This window comes from Protopterus annectens, chromosome 12.part0 (assembly GCF_019279795.1).
Source record: "Protopterus annectens isolate FY-2018-M chromosome 12.part0, PAN1.0, whole genome shotgun sequence".
Lineage (NCBI taxonomy): Eukaryota > Metazoa > Chordata > Ceratodontiformes > Protopteridae > Protopterus > Protopterus annectens.
In genome coordinates this window covers 400,197,627-400,214,949 of record NC_056746.1, presented here as the reverse complement: position 1 = coordinate 400,214,949, position 17,323 = coordinate 400,197,627, and the positions used below count along the sequence as shown (strand labels likewise).

The 17,323-nt window shown below is 38.7% G+C and overlaps 2 protein-coding genes across 3 annotated transcripts in view; one reads left to right on the top strand and one right to left on the bottom strand.

The window, feature by feature from the left end:
* THUMPD1 (THUMP domain containing 1) overlaps nt 1-1,764 on the bottom strand; it is a 197,814-nt gene extending 196,050 nt beyond the window's left edge. The window contains exon 1 of one of the 2 annotated variants that reach the window (XM_044089499.1): nt 1,691-1,764. The gene's annotated coding sequence lies outside the window, so the exon portion shown is untranslated. The remainder of the gene's footprint in view (nt 1-1,690) is intronic. The other variant, XM_044089500.1, reaches the window with a different exon arrangement.
* Nucleotides 1,765-1,835: 71 nt separating this feature from the next.
* DCUN1D3 (defective in cullin neddylation 1 domain containing 3) overlaps nt 1,836-17,323 on the top strand; it is a 367,750-nt gene continuing 352,262 nt past the window's right edge. The window contains exon 1 of the mRNA XM_044089501.1: nt 1,836-1,949. The gene's annotated coding sequence lies outside the window, so the exon portion shown is untranslated. The remainder of the gene's footprint in view (nt 1,950-17,323) is intronic.

Genomic DNA, 17,323 nt, shown 5'->3' with positions numbered 1-17,323 from the left:
TGATCATATGCAAGCAGTAGTGCCATTTTTAGAGAACAGCCAGTGTTAACATAAGTGTAGTAGTCAGTTTATAAGTTTAAGTAACAAAGCCCCATTCCTGATGTGTTTGTGTGTAATAACCTGCTTAAACTGAACCCACAAATGTTTATTCGTTTTATCCTAACCAGACAAGAAACAGAATGACACTTGGCATTTTACATTCGTTAATTAGGTATCAGTAACATATTTTGTAGTAAAGAGCTACATCTCCTGCCATAACTCAGCCTCTTAATGCAAGAAATCTAGAAACAAAGAAAAATAATGGTGTGGAAAAAAAGTCAAAAATAGAGGCAAACTTTAAATAATGCACTTATAAACTCAGAAAATTAAACAAGTTTTATGTTAGCGTGCATTTTTTTGAAGGACGTGAAGTCTGAAACTCATTCTTCATTATTTTGTGACTTCATTCATCAATGGCAGGTCAGGAAACCACTAATTTTTTTGAGAAACAGACCAAAAATTTGAGGCAAAAATATGGACAGTTGAAAGGTAGTCTTCAGAACAGCTTAATATTAACAAAACCCGCTAGCGGTTCAGATACCCCTCCCAAAGGTTCCACCTAGAGATGAAACAGAGTGTTGCTCCATATTAACATCTCTCAACTATCCAGATTTTCACAGAATGTCCATTTCACCTCAGATTTTTGATCTGTTACTCATAAAATTGTAGTTTTCTAGCAAGTCATTGACAGTCAAGTCAGAATACAGACATTTGAGCTTCAGGCTCTGTACCCTTCAGACAATTCACACTAATTCAAAACATGTTATTCTATCAACTTTCTAAGTTTGTGAGACCAGTATTTAAAAGTTATTCCTATTTGTTGAGCCTTTTTACCCCCACCCCATTGTTTACGGCCATGTCCACATTTCTTGCTCTTATAGGTGGAGAGATACGTATATCAAAGTACAGTCCTAACTCTTTTTTAAATACAACCTGGACAAACTACCAGGGATTTATAGGGTTGCCACCTTTTCAAATGCCCAAAGTGGGACTTTTTTTGTAGAAATGTGAGATTTTGCAGGATAACATACCCACAGCCAATTCAAAGGACAGAACTTCACTTGTTTGCCAAAATAAAAGCTTATTTTTATAGCATTTACGTTTCTTATGCCATTTCATATAATATTTATGTTTCAGATATAAAACAACTGTTTTATGCAATTATTTTAAAAAAAACTTAATATATTTTGCCTTAAAAATCTCAGGACATTTGCCATTTTTTTCACAAGACACAACTGCCCAAAGAGGGACGGACAGGTGGTAACCCTAACGGATTTATAAATTCACTGTACTATCTAGGTTTTCAGAGCCTTGCGGACAGAGAGTGCAAATGGAAGGAAGTATAAAGGCTAAGCTCTTTAGAATACAACTTAGCCCATTGTCTAGTATACACATATGAACATGACAAAATAGCGTAATGAAACGAGCCACGAGAACCTGTGGAAAGAAAGGGGATACACCAGCAATAAAGCTCAGCGTACTAGTACACAGTAAAACACAGGAACACAATTAACTAAACTAAAACGTCAAGCAGCAACCAGCACGCTTGCCGTTTCATATGATTAAAAGATAAAATAAAGAAATAGTGACAGAAAACAATATAATTTCCTAAAAAATCCCAAATAGCAAGTAAAGACACAAAAGTACTTACATACTCCCAAAAACTCGTAAAAATTCTTAGTCTCCTAACACACAAGTAAAAAATAAAAAAGACAGCGCCATATTTACGCAAGCGTAAGTCTAATCATGCTTTTCGTTGGATACCAGTCGCGTTTTAGTCATATATCGCAAAGCATGATTAAACTTGGATTCATGTAAATATGGCGTTGCCTGCTCCTCCCGTTGCTCGTTTTTACGAGCAGTTATCCGCAAGTACTTCTTGAAGTATTTTTTTTGAATCATAGAAGCCAGTAAGTGCTTCAGTTTTTTTTTTTAATCTATGTGTTTAATGTGGATAGATAAGATCTGGGTATAGATCGGGTATATCCTATAATGTTTGGGTATTGGTAGAGGAAATGAGTGAGCCATTAACAATTTTTTTTTATGTATAAGTTACTGGTACCTGAACGGGGTTTAGCGTACTGGCAAGTGTCAGTATTAAGCCTTCCTGTAAGGAAAAGAGGATGGTCAATGTAATAGTTCTGTTAATTTTGAATAAGTGATATTTATAAGAAAGTTAATTTAGGTTGCTATAAGGAAGAGATGTGAAAGCAGGAATGTGTGTCAACAGTATTATGCCTTACTATAGATTTTGAAACCTGTGATTCTGCGATTTGTGTGGTGGTTGTAGGGTATGCTGAATGAGTTGGTTATTGACCAAGGACAGTGTGTTTCTTAATGGGTTTGTGATTTGTGTATCCAGTGCTGCTTTTCCTTTAGTACGACTGCCTTTTAAAATCTGATTCCCTTATCTTATTGCTATTCTCTTGTAACTTGGTATTCTGTTATTCTGTGTGTTTATTAGCCTGTCAGTTATTTCACTATCTGAACTAAACTGTTATATACATTTTACCTTTTTTGCCCATTTAGTGGTCATTGTACATCATAGCCAAGTTAGGACTGTATACACACACACATCAACTATCCTTTGTCCAATAACTAAGTTCCGATTAGAGCAATTTTTTCTTCTTAAAAGTTGTATTTTTATTTTGTGTGTTTTCCTGGTTTGTGCAATTTCTTCTTGAGACTACTGTTGCTCACGGAGTGCTAATTGGTCAGAAGATCTGAAGCACCATGAGCTGTGGCTTTGTGGTACTCTTATTTTTATTTTTTCAGGGTATAAGTGGTGCAGAAAAACTAATAAAATAAATGGTAGAAATAGGATTTGATGTAGTTTTATAGTGTGGATGAATTCCTGCCTATAGTGTAAGGTGGTTCCTGCTTTAGTGTTGTCATTCTGATTTCAGTATCTGCATATATTGCAAGGATAATCACACTGCTGTTGTGGCTAATTCTAGATGCATTAAGAATGCTATATTTCATGTAAGTCAGAGTTAGGATGTGATTTTATACAACAGATGAGTACTAGGTTAACTGCTCTGAAGGTCCATTTTAAGCCTAGCCAATAACCTGAGGTTAGAATCGAATCCTGTACCTTGAGCCCGTGAGGTGAAGATCTTAACCATATGCCAAATTCACCAAGCTGTATTAATAGTAAAAACAAAGTAGATCCATATTCCGGCTATAGTTAGTGTAGACTATTCACAGGTAGGCAATTTAGAATGTTTGAATAAAAGTTTTGTCAGACTTTTTATAATTGCTGTAATTTAGATTTTTTTTCTTTTGTGTTTTGCATTCAGATTTTATCTTATTTGTTTTTAAACAGTTTGGTGTAGCACTGTAACAACATTTTTGGTAAGTAATCGGCATACTTGGGGAAAACCCACCAAGGCACAGGGAAGATCATGCAGACTACGTGCCAGCAGTGATAGGAAGTTAGTAGTGAGCCTTAGACTTGGAGCTGTGAGGCAGAAATCTTTTACTGAGCTTCTTTTCTGACCTGTTTGTTTTAATCCTGTTTTTTGTCGTTAACTGATTAAACTTGTGAAACCCTGGAAGATAGAGATGAAACCCCTTTTTTATGTGATGGGGACACATTGATACTTAACATCTTTAGACAGCTGTTTATTATGCAGTAGTGATATTGTTTATTATTTTGTTTGGGGAAAATATTTTGGTGAGTTAGGCACTCTTTTGTCCTGGGTCTTAATCAGGTGGGTCCCAAAGGTACCCAAGAAACTCTGGTATCAGGCTGACATTTAAACAGTGGAAGTAAAGGAAAAAATGAGCACACACTGAGGATAGTGAGATGATAGAGCAGAAATCCGGAAATGTTATCTTTGAGGTTGTGAAATGGATAGTCTCACAGAAGCTAGTGAATTTTATTGTGGTAAACACCTGAATCATCTTGTGATTGATAAGTAGTATGTTTAAGATTAGACTGTGTTGGTCAGTGTTCATGTGCCATTGCACTGTTTATGAATATTTGTGTGAGAGTCTTCACCATACTAGTTTGAGTGCCTTTAAAACAAACATGAGTGTAATCAAGCATACTCCGTATTGAAATGAGTATGTTATTTCCTAAACTTTTTTCACAAACTTTACTGCATAGACAGCCCAAAAGCTAGTGTATTGTGTAAAACTATACAAAATATGCTTACGTGATAAGAATGTACTTCTGAAAATACAATTCTTTATATTTAATTATTGATATTTGATTACCGGTAAAATCCAACTGGGTAGAAGAAAATGTTTTGCAGTAATCAAAAATAAAACAAAAACATCTGCAGTTTAAATAATTATAAAAAATAGACATCTAAACACTGGTTAAGAATTGATACAAGGTATATGATCATTTAATGTTTAGAAAAAAATAGTCTAATACGAATGGGAAAGTTTGTTTTTGTGAAGCCTGGGGGTTATTAAGGATGGGAGTGCCATAAAGGAGAGGGGAGGAGGTAAGTAGTGGCAAGTGTAGTAGTTGTATCTGTTTTGAAAGTTTTTGGGTCTGTAAAGCATCTCTAGTTTTTGATGAGTTTTTCTTAATGCAATTTTGTATATGCAGGTCAAATGTAAGATTGTCATCCACTATCACCCTTAACAGTTTTGTGAGAATTGACTTTAAAGGTTGTACTGTTGAGAGAGAACTTTAAATTTAGTTTTTTCACAAAGGAGGGATTTTATTTATTTTTTGGTGGGGGAGGGATAGTAGTTTGGTCTTTTTTGGGGGTTGGATTGTGATTTACAAATCTATGTTTCAGTGGCTGTTAAAGTTCCTGAGTCATTTTTTGGGGTTGTAACATGTTGTCAGGTGTGCAAATGAGTGGAATCACTTGTGTATTGTCTTAGGGTGGCCTGTTGTGTGGAAGTATACAGGGTGTTGATGAAAATGTTAGAGGTGGTGTAATGAAAGGAGATTCTGCTAGCACAGCTATCTGGAACTTTGTAAATGATTATATGTCATTTGTGAATATCAACATGATTTATGTAAGATGCTGTTACAAATGTATTAGAACTGTCATGTGTATATCAAACTGCTGGTACAGAAGTGTGTGTTGAAAAGGTTTTTGCAAAGTGCTGTTTGAAATGTAACCACAGTGTTCCGTACTGGAATAGAACAGAAATGTACATGCACTATTGTAACTGTTTAAATGTATATATTTTAACAGTGGAACTGGAATACAGGAAGTTAACTTCAGAAGAATATCTGAAATTAAATTACTTTATGGCTACACAATAAAATATGGTATATTAAAATATGGTATATTTTCAGTTTTCAATCAGCTAGTGACATAGTCTGTGCCGAGAAGCTTTCTGTATTGTCTTTCGAGTGAAGTATTTACTGCCTCTGAAAGCATGAAGGAATGCAGTCAGTTGTTTTATGACTTGTAGCATCTGCCAAAGATCTGAGGTCTGTGTATTTTCACAGGTAGATGGTAAATACTGCCAGCTTCATTGATGGTTATTTCACCTAGGGCAGAGTCAGATGACAAGAAATTATGTCAATCTGCAAGCTATCCCAGCAGCAATACTCGAGATATTAATTTGAGAAGTCTCTTAGAGAGACAGGACATTCTGTATTCTGTCTTGGACCTGTCAAGAACCATTCACCACAACATGTGCCTTGCTTTGATGAAGTACGTTTCTATGGAACAGTATAATTCTATTGGATATATTTTTATTTATTTGAGACTGTCCTGCAGTGTTTTAAATATTTCCTGTGGTTTTGAACTCGGAGGTCTCTGTGAATATATACTTGGCATTTTCTTCTTTTTTTTATTAGGTTTAAATATATTTAATAATATTCATTGTGTCTGATCTGTATAGAGATGTTTTACAGTTTGAGAGTACTTGCATATTTATTTGGTGACACTGTGTGGGCCACTCCTAGTAGCCTTGCTCTTGGTCAAACTACCATTTGTATTAATGTTAATAATATTACACAGTAACATTGAATACCTTTCGTTAAGGGCCTTAAAGTAGCTGATCGATGAGTTGCCAAGTGGCTTACTGACAGAACCCACACTGTGAAAGTAGCAGACTTCAAATCTGAGTTCAGACAAGTGACAAGTGGAGTACTGCAGGGTTCAGTCCTGGGTCCTCACCTGTTTGGTATCTACTTCTCTAAAGTACAGGCTAACAAAGAAGGTCTTTGGCTAATGAAGTTTGCAGATGACTGCAAACTAGGAGCCATAATCGAAATTCCTAACTATGTGGACATCCTACAGAAGGGCCTCACTGAGACAGATGCCTGGTGTGAAAGCCATTGCTTCAAGCTCAATGCCAAAAAGTGCAGTGTCATCCCTTTTGGTAAAAACTCTGTACTCATGAACTACCACATAGGAGGTAGTCTAGTTAACACTTAAAGTGTGATAAGATACCTTGGGACACAGGTGGACAGTAGTATGTCCTTTGATAATCACATTGCCACAGTAGTCAGGAAATCCTTCTATGTGGCACTCCTCATCACAAAAGGTTTCTCATCTAGGAAAAAAGAGGTAATTGTTCCCCTTTACTCATCACTCATTAGACCCATTATAAGAGTACAATGCCCCTTTTGGTATGTACCTCACAAGACATCTACAACAACTGGAAAGGACGCAGAAATACCTCACGAAGAGGATTACTGGCCTCAAGCAGATGCTGTACGCAGACTGTCACAAAAAAATTACAGCTTTACTCCATCGCATATCGCCTACTCGGAGGCGATTTCTGCCTAACATACAAAGCTATGTCAAACCCAGAGTTGTTGGACATGCTCCACTTAAAGAGATTCCAATCCTTCCGAGCTACATGCTCTAGGGACCTAAACCTTGTCACAACAATAAACGGAACATGCTGGAGGGATAGATTCCTGTCCCAGAGACTTCCCATACTCTGGAAAAAACTACCTATGTATATCAAACAAAGCTCCTCATTGGCACTCTTCAAGAAAAAATCTTGATGATTGGATGGGAAATATGAAATTCACCCTAGGGATCACTTCTGTGGCTCTGCTCGGGAGAGGTACAGGAAAATAATGTTCTTGGCTGGCGAAAGCCAGGGTACCTTTTTGGCTAGGCTTATGTAGGCCTTGGGGCCAGTAGCCTAGTACCTATCTATGAAGTAGTTGGCTGGTAGCAGTTTTAACTACCTTGTAGTCTTGGCAAAAGGAGTCATAGCTGTTAAACCAGTGCCAGCCGTGTGTGTGTGTGTGTGTGTGTGTGTGTGTGTGTGTGTGTGTGTGTGTGTGTGTGTGTGTGTGTGTGTGTCAGCTGCTTGGGCAGGGACACAAAGCACTGGTTGGACAGAGAGAGTGCTGGATTGGCTTGGCCACTCAGCTGAAATCTCAACTATAGCTGTGCCAGTGAGGAGTCTTATTGGGGAGCTGGAAAAAGAGGGAGAAACCAGCCCCAGACTGACTGTGGTCTCTTTATGCTCTTAGGTGTGTACTAGGCTAATGGCCCTGGAGCCTTTACAAGCCTACCCAAAACAATTGCCCAGGCAACGTGTCACCTTATGTTAGTTCACAGTGCCCCTATCCAGAAGGGTAACTGGAATGATCCCTGGAGTGAACTTTCTGTTACCCATTCACTCGTCAAGATTTTTGTTAAACAAGAGGCTTATTCCAGAGTATGGGCAGTCTTTGGGAGATGAACCTGTCCCTCCAGCATGTTCTGTTAATTTTGGTAATGAGGTTGTGATCTCTGGAGTGTGTGGCATGGGGGATTGGGATTTCTTTAGGTGTAGCATTTCAAGTAGGGCTGGGTCAGACATGGCTTTGTAAGTCTAGCAGAGATCACCTCTAAGTAGACGATAAGAGACTGAGAACAGCTGAAGTTTCTTGAGTATGTCCATGTAGGATGTGTGTTTTAAGGCCTAGGATCCTTTTTGTGAGGTACTTTTGTGGCCTCTCCAGCTGTTGTAGGTGTCTGGTCAGGTACATGCTTAAGAGAAATTGCACTTGATGCAGAGAGCTCCATCTGGAAATACTGTGTGTGCACTTGTTATCCTCCTAGTGTACATCCCCCACTGGTGCCAATAGTGAGGATTGAGGCTCCTTTATTACTGGTCCAAGAGAGAGTAGAGTGCCATTTTACTGACTGATACTTATTGGACAGGTAGCTTTTGAACCACAGAAGGGTGGGCTGAGAGAGACATAGTAAGTTCATTTGAAGTAGAAGTTTGCTGAGAAAAATTGTGTCAAAGGCTTTAGATGGGTATAGAAATAAGGAAGAAACTAGTTTGTTGTCTTTATTAACAGTGTCCGTATAGGTTAAAAGAACAGTGCAAGTACTGTGGGAAGGAGGGAGCCGTGTTGTGTAGGGGATAGTTCTTAGGAGGTAGACTAGCAGCTGTTTTTGGGAGAGGAGATAAAACTGCTATAGGTCTAAAGTTATTAATGTCTTCTGAATTCCCTCCTTTGTGCAGAGATATAATGTGACTTTTTCCAGAGAGAGAGGGATCGTGGGATTCTTTGACCTACTTATAAGGATTGAGATAGGGTAGGCAATGCTGCTGGCTGCTATTTTTAGATACTTGCTTGGAAGGTCAACTGAAGAAAGGCACTGTAAGTTGAGAGTAGTTTATATATAGGATGTGAGCATCGGTTTGAAGATGAAGGTGGATGTGGTGATATGTGGCTGTTGGGCAGGGTGAGGATTAGATGTGGAATCCCTGGTTAGAGATGCTATACTATCTGTAAAATAAGAGTTGAACTGTATTGCAATTTCGAGTGGTGAGTTATTGAGAGAGGGGTTTGGTTTGAACTTTTGGCCACGACATAAGATTTCTTTAATGTATGTCCAAAGTTTTTAGGGTTGTGTTTAGTATGTATTTATTTTTCTTAATTTATTTGCTTTTTAGTATGATTGCAAAGCATTCTGAAGTTTTCAAGATATTGAGGTATTTTATATTTTTGCCATTCTTTCCATGCTTTTTCTGTATTCTGCATTAGCATTCTATTTTTTTTAGATACCCAAATTGCATTAATTTGTTTTCAGTCTCTTCTCTCCCTTCTAGGAGGTGCAAGGCTGTTGGGATATTCAGAAAAGTTGTATTGAATTAAATTACAGCATCATCAAAGGGGAGGTTTGTTTGCAAGTTCAGTTAATGATTAGTGTAGTAATGAACATTTCTGGGATAAACTTGGAAAGAGTACATGTTTTGTAAATATGCTTTTTAATGATGTGTGAGATGTCTAGTGTTATAGAATGGGAAGTGATCACTGGCAGTCTGACACTGAACTTATGATGGGAGTATTTGCTAGGGTCGGATACTAGGATTCAGACTAATAGAGAAATTGATGTCTTGCTATAATGTGTGGGGCCATTAATTAGTTTTGTAAAACCATACAAATTCATGCAGGATGTAGGGGAGTTAGTTTGTCCACCCAATTGACATTCACATCATCTAGTAATTTTTCTTGGGGAAATGTTATGGATATCCAGTATAGAATATCTTCCAGTTTAGTTGTATTGTCACCAGAAGGGCTATAAAGGATGGTAATAAATATCTTTTTATAATTGTTTATTTTAAGGAAAGCAATAAGTTCTGCTAAACTGTTGTTGTAGTTGTTGCATCTTTCGGCTTTTCACAGTTAGGGGTCGCCACAGCGGAACTCCGGTCCGCTAATGATTGGCAGTAGATTTTTACGTACCGACTTGCCAGGCCTGATGCACAACCTTCAACGAAGGTACGCCCATTCACGCATGTCTCCACACAGAAGACGCTTTAGCTGAGAATCGAACAGGACAACGTCCTACTGTGTGGCGACAACGCTACCGCAGCACCACCGCCGCAGATAAGTTCTGCTAAACTGAATTTTTGGTAACTAATTTTGGTAACTATTTGCTGTAAGGGGTGTGGTAGGTACTGGGGAAATATTAAAGCAATACATCCATCTTTCTTCTTTATACGGTCATCACTGAAGATATTATAGCAAGGAGGTAGAGTTGTTTATGCTGGGTTTAAGCCAAATTTCTGTTACTTCGAGAATATTAGGTTTACTTTAGGTAATCCAGGCATAGAGATGCAGTTTTATTTCTTATATTTCTAACATTTATTGCAGCAAAAATTAGATCAGCAGAGTTTGGGATTTTCTGCTGTTTGGTTACATAAGTGTGTTGGAGAGGATTCTTTTTGTATTCATTGTGATAGTTGAGTTTAGGATTAGGGTACATATCTCCACCTAGAAGGATTTTAGTATATGAAGTACTGATAGGATGAAAGTTGGCACGGTATGAGGAGGAGAATAGAGAATAAGCTGAAGAGTAGCATAATTACAGGAATTTGTATTTTGTAGATGTCAGATAGTGGGGAAGTAACAGTGAGGTAGGAAACAAGAAGTTGCAGGACAGTAGGAGATTCCGTGATGGTGGATTCTGAAAGCCAAAAGAAGACTGATAGAGAGAAGTATCTTCTGTAAAAGATCGGTGGGTTGTCCTGGCATCTTCTCTGGAATGTAAAGGATATAGGAGTGTTAAAGTCCAGACCATAATAATGTAGTCAAAATAAGAGGGGAAAAACTCTGCTAAGTTGTAAAATTGTATTGAGATAATAAAGTTAGTACTTTATTATAGAAAAGAGAGATGGAGGAAGGACCATAGTAAGTCAAAGCAAGAGAATACAAGGAAATATGAGTAGTGATGGTAAGAAAGTGTATGAATGTAAGCTCAAAGTAGTTTTAGTAGAATATACTGATAGACCCACAGTAGGGCAGTGCAAATGTACAGCTGTATCAAGCAAATTGTTAGGGCATGGTACTACACGGATAATCACAATATAACACTATGCATTAGAAAACATTTACGGGATTAACCAGTATACATGTATTGCAGAACATCAGCAACTCGCATTACATACATGTGTGTTAAAGGGAAACATGCTCAGCATACATAAAGCTGATCAAAGAGAAAGTGTATAGAAATGTATTAACATATGACATGTACCTGCTCTATGAAGGAAAATAGTGACCAAGTTAAGAGGAGACAACCCTGACGACATATTTAGCAATGCATTCTGTTACAGTGACAGTCCCACCCTTAGGTCAGTTTAACTGTCAGCAATCAGTTTATAGCCAGAACAAAGCAATTAAAAAAGAGATGCAAGTAAAACGGGTTGTATGAAATTTCCTGAAACTAAATAACTGGCATATGCTGAAAGGTCTACTGATCAAGCAAAAGGGGACACTGGCCAAGTTAGTAAGATGTCCTTTAGAGTACACAATTTCACAGAGCAAACATGTATTTAACAGATTTAATACGCAGCAACGTTCTTCATAATAAATATGCTTACATTAAACACTGACAATATTCTCATTAAACTTGTTGGTGCAGAGCCTTTTGGCAGAGCTCAGTTGGCACTGATCTGTTCTGTACCCTGGTTAACAAATACAGTAACACGAGGATTGTTTGAGCAACTGTTTAATATGGAGCAGCGTACATAATGTCAAAAGAGAAACACTTGTAGAACAGTACGTGTGTTGTGACTTTAAGAAGCATTTCAAAGTGAGGGCACATGCATATAAATAGAGAGCACGTGCAGGCATCAGTGCCATTTTGAGCGAACAACCAGAGTGTTAACATTTATGACTGCAGTAGTCAGTCTATTTATAAGTAAGTTACTAAGCCTCAATCCAGATGTGTTTGTATATAATAATAAAGCTGCTTGAACCAAACCCACTGTTTGCCTGTTTTATCCTGACCGGATGAGCGATATGGTGTCAGAAGCGGGATGTCTGAACAACATGGTGTTAGAAGTGGCATGCCTGAACGACATAGTGTCAGAACTGTGAGCAACACACAGCCAGATTACTCATCCCACCCTGCTCAAATGATTGAAAAAAGGTCAGAAACGAATTTCGGGTAATTTAAAACTCTCATAAATTTGTTTCTTAAGGAAAACGATGTGAAGCATTCGCAAAGCACAAAATGCATTACTAATCAAACGAAAAGCACAAAATGCATTATTGATTTAAATGAAATGTTCAAAACCATGATATTTGATAGAATTATTCAAAATACTTATGAAAGCATTCAGAATTACTTCTGATTTGCATAATGGGAATGTTTAAAAGTAAGAGTACAAGAAAAGTATGAGCATGAGCAGTCAAGCAAGCGTGAGCAGTCAAGCAAGTGTAACTAGTACAATAAAAGGGCAAAATGAGCATGGAAAAGCAAAGCAACTGCATTTTTTTAGTAAACCACATTTTTGATATGAGCTACTATTTTAAAGTATAACTACAGTTGTTCGAAGTATCAGAGTGTGCAAAGTGTTTGCAGTGTGTGCTTTATTACAGTACAATTATTTTGAAGTTTACTGTGTGCAAAGTACAGTTATTTCGCAAAGTGCAGTCAGAATACAGTCATTTTGAGAAGTTTATTGTGCTGTGTACAATTCATTCACAAAGTGCAGTCATTTCGAAGTGTTTCTTACACTGATAAGGGTGGTTTTGCAAAGTACAGTGATTTCAAAGTGTTCTTGTGCTATGGAGACTTATTTCACAAAGTGCAATTATTTCGAAGAGTGTTGTGCTGTTGAGCATAATTACAAGTTTCTGGCTTAAATTTCTGACGTATGTGTGTATGTTCATACATAATTCCAAAGGTCTTTATTACTGTGTGTTGGCATGATGACATTTCGCAGACCCAGTCCACTTGTGTTTGATCATGATATTGTAGAGAATTGGAGAGTATTTGAGCAGGAATATATTTTCATACAAGCAACTTTTTCTGATAAAGATGCATATATGAGGGCATTTATTCTGTTTATTCTAGTTGGGTCAGAAGCCATTGTTAGAGCATTCACTTGTGTATGCACCAGCAGTATATGCAGGAGAAGGGGAAACCCGTCATATTGTTGTACGAGCTGAATCAAGGGAGGACCCTGAGTGCTTGAAACAAAGAAATGTGTAACCCCCAGACAAATGTTACATTGGAGAGGCACTTATTTTATACAAGAGACCAAAAGCCAGGAGAAACTTTTGCAGCTGTATATTACTGACTTGAGAAACAAAGCTAAAACCTGCAAATTTGGTGATTTAAAAGTTCTAAAGGACAGGCTTGTGTGTGGTGTTAATGCTGCAGTGAGAAAGATTTTGCTTAGAGACTGCGATTTAATGTTGAGCAAAACCGTGGACATTTGTCAAATACATGAGCTTACAGAAAGGCACGTGTATGTGTTTGCAAGTGATAAGAGCTTGGTTTCAGCAGCCTCTAGAACAAATGTAGACAGCATGCAGCACATGTCTAACAGAAACCGGCCTAAGCACATGGCAGCTGCATCCCCTGTGGGATTTCCATGTGAAGCCTGCACCTGTCCAGAAAGTTCTAGGAATTGCTTGGTAAAAAGGACCTGGTCAGTGCAGTAAAAGGGTGAGTCAGCAAAACCCAAGTCAGGTCTTATTGTTAACTGTTGTTAATTGTGGTGCCGATCACGAGTCCAAATGGAAAAGTGCTTAGCATTTGGTCAGCAATGCTACAAGTGTAAAAAAATGGAACCACTTTCAAAAGCTTTGTAAATCAAGCAAACCTCATTAATTTATTAAGAAAGGTCACAAACAAAAGCAAGTTGAACATATAGAAAGCTGCAACTCTGCTTTCTATGTAGATGTGTATAATTTGTTGGTGAAAAGGTTAATGCAGAAGATTTGTTGGCAAAAATGAAGCGTTTTGTACTGTCCTTATTAATGGTAAACCCACAGAGCTCAAAGTGGACACTGGTTCAAAGTGCAGTGTTCTGTCATTAGAAACATTAGCTATTTTATTTAATTTATTTATTTACATTTGACCGGGAGTGTCCGACTGGACGTAGGTCTATTTTCAGCGAAGGCCCGCGGAGAAAAGCTCCACAGGTAAAATATACAGACAGTAGTTACATTGGATTTACATAGCAATTAACAACAATTACAAACATAGTTACAGATGAAGAACATAGTACATCAGTAGACAAGTAGAATCTTTTATCATCTGCGAAGTACATAACAGACCTTAACAATTGTTACATTAAGAAGTTCCTGCTGTATAAGTAGTTGGGCTTATGAGCATCCGAGCTTGCTATAATCAAGGTAGTTAGTGGGGTGGAAAGAAAGGTATTGGGTGGATGGGGTGGGTGATATTGGAGGGGGAGTTGCAAGGGCATAGCCAGCATGTTTTTAGGTGTGTTTCAATATGGCGCATGAGTATAGTGCTTCTCCAGCAGAGTTATTGGCTTTAGTGACCTGTAAGTGATTTTTGTTGTTGGATCTTAGTGGTCTGGTGGTGCAATAGGGTAGGAGTAGATTCTGGAGGGATGCGACTTTTAGTGGATGGTTTACTAGTTTGTGGTCGTGTGGGAGTTGATACCATTAAGGCAGCCCAGTTCAGCAAGTGAGAGACAGTGGTGACTATGGTAGGATGCCCCTGTGGCGAATTTGGCGATTTTGTTGAAGCAGGTCTCTAGCTTGTTTAGATTGCACTGCCTTAGGTTGGTATATATTTGAGAGGCATAAAGTAGGGTGGAGATAAGGTGGGAATTTGCTACTAAAATCTTTGCTGCTTTGGTGAGAAGTTGCTTATTTCTGTATAACGCTCCTAGTTTTTTGTGGACTTTTTATGGTTATGGATATGTGAATGTCAAATTTTAGTTTGTCTATTTCCACTCGTAGCAGTTTGGTGTGTTCTGTTGGGTGTATAGTGGTGCTGTTTTTTGCTGTGATGTTAGAGAGAGTTGTTTTGAGTATGTTTGGTGGGTTGGAAGATAAGTAGTTTAGTTTTGTTTGGGTTGAGTATTAATTGGGTATCTGATAACCAAGTTTCAACAGAGGAAAAGGCTTCCTAAGTGCCTTTTTGCAGTTTGAGTAGGGACTGGGCTGAGCAGATGATTGAGTCATCTGCGTATTGTACGAGTGCCATGTTTGGTGGCAGAGGCTAGATTATTGGTGAAAATAGAGAAGAGTAGGGGTCCAAGGAGGGAACCCCCTATAGAGACAGGTAGCTGGGGAGATATCTCATTCTGCCGTACAACGGATTCTTGGCGGTCTGACAGGTAACTCTGAAACCAGTTTGTGACTGAGAGAAGGATAGGTTATTAAGGACAGAGATTAGTTGTTTGTGTGGGACCTTGTCAAATGGTTTAGATAGGTCTAGGAAAGTAGCAGAGGAGAGAGAGCCATAATTTTTATGCTGAAGGATAGTATTAATAAAGGAGAGTAAGGCAGTGGTGGTGCTATGGTTGGGTCAGAAACGATGCTGAGTATTGGAAAGGAGGTTGTTAGTAAGGAGTTAGTCTGAGACCTGAGATGAATGCATCTCTAGTATTTTGGAGAGAGAATAGCTATGGGGTGGTAATTGGTTAGCTCTGTGGAGGGGAATTATATGTGATACTTTCCATAGTGTGGGAACGTAACTTTCTGACAGAGATCGGTTAATCAAGATGCCTACTAGGTAGGCCAGAGCATGAGCTGTGATTTGTAGGTATTCACTAGGGAGGTTTTCTGCTGCTAATTTGGTGGGCTTAAGTTTAGTTAAGAGTTTTTTATGTTGGAGGTAGGAACAGGAGAAAAAGAGAAGACAGTGGGGAGATTACTAGCTGAAGGTGTGGGTTGGAGGGGAGGGGGTTGTGTTGTCTAGCTAGTGATAGTATGGTTTGTGTGAAGTGTGTGTTGAATGAGGTAGCAATATTTTCAGAGGAGTGCGGGATATTAGGAGGAGGTGTACTGACTTTACCTGGGTGGAGGATGGAGTTTATGGAGGACCAGATTTGTTTGGGGTTGTGTTGGGAGGAGTCTAGGGCAGACTGGTAGTATTGGAATTTGTCCTGTTTTATTAGCTTTTTGACTCTGTTGCGTAATTCTAGGAATTTCTGTCTCGTTGAGGGGGTTTTGGTTTTGCGCCAGTGCTCCCAGGCTTTATCCCTGTTTTTCATTTCTGACTTAGTCGTTTTCTGTAGCCATGGGGAGGGTTGTGCTTTGGTTCTGGAAAGTCTTATGGTGGAGTGGTAATTAAGGATGCTCAGGAAGGTAGTATTAAAAAATTCAACTGCATCATCAACACCAAGGTACTTTAGAGGATGCCAGTTACATTCTCTCAGGGATGAGATGAATGTGAGTGGGTTAAAGTTTAGTTTTTTATGTATTTGACGGTAGATGACAGGGTTAGCTTTGTATAGGTGTTTTTTGAGTAGGAATGCTGGGGAGTGATCACTGAGGCTATCTGATAAGCAGCCTGTTATATATGACTGGGGGCTCTTGCTGGCTAGTATCCAATCCAGGGTAGTGTGCTTTGGAGTTTTTATTTATCCTGGTTGGTGACTGGACTAGTTGGGTGAAGCCATGAAGGTTTAGATGATGGGTTGGATGGTTGCCAGAACAGGATTGCCAGTCAATATTGAAATCACCTAAAATTATAGTTTCTTGGGGGAGATGGCGGGTAGATGAGCTGAGGAGGTTTTCTAGTGGATGGATGTTCTGGCCAGGTGGGAAGTAGCATCCAGTTATGTTGATGGTTTTATTTTGGTTTATTTTGAGGTTGGTATATATTATTTCTTTGCCTATTTGTGGAGCTGATGATTTTAAGATCTGGATGTTTAGATGCTGTTTGAATATTATAGCTACACCACTGCCTTTCTTGTTTAGCCGGTCTACGCTTAGTATGCCGTAACGGGTAGGGAGGATTTGCTCACTGGTTATGTGAGGTTTTAGCCAGGTGTCTGTCAGGATGACTATCTGGGGAGTGCAAGTCTATCATGGACCTTGTTGGATATGCTTCTAATATTTAGGCTTAGTAGAAGGAAGTCACTTTTTTTGCTTTCTATTGGCTGTGATTTGGGAGAAGTTGTGGTTCCTAATCTGATTATGAGGAGTGGGGTTGGAGATGGTAGGGCCAGGGTTGGGGTGGATGTCTCCACTTAGGGCTAGTTCTGATATGCATGAGATTTATTAGTTTTCTCAGTTTTTGAATGCATTTATTAGGGAAACTTTGATTGTGCTCTGTGGGTAATAGGTATTGTGGGAGGGTTACTATGTTAAGTTGTAGAGATGCTTTCTTTTTGAGTAATATAGTTTGATAGAATATGTGGGGGGTACATAGGGATGGTTCTTGAGTTGGTGGGCAGGGAGCTGAGTGAGTCTGAGACATGAGTGGTGGTGTGAGTAGTGGTAGTGGTTGTGTGGGGGAATGATGGAGTGTTTGGTAGGATGCAAGATATGCAAGGAGAGTGCATGCAGTGAGCATAGGTATGGTATGCTTATACATGTTAGCTGAGGAGGAGTGATAGTGGGAAGATGGAGGAGGTAGTGTTGGGTTTAGTGCCATGGTAGGCTGTTGGA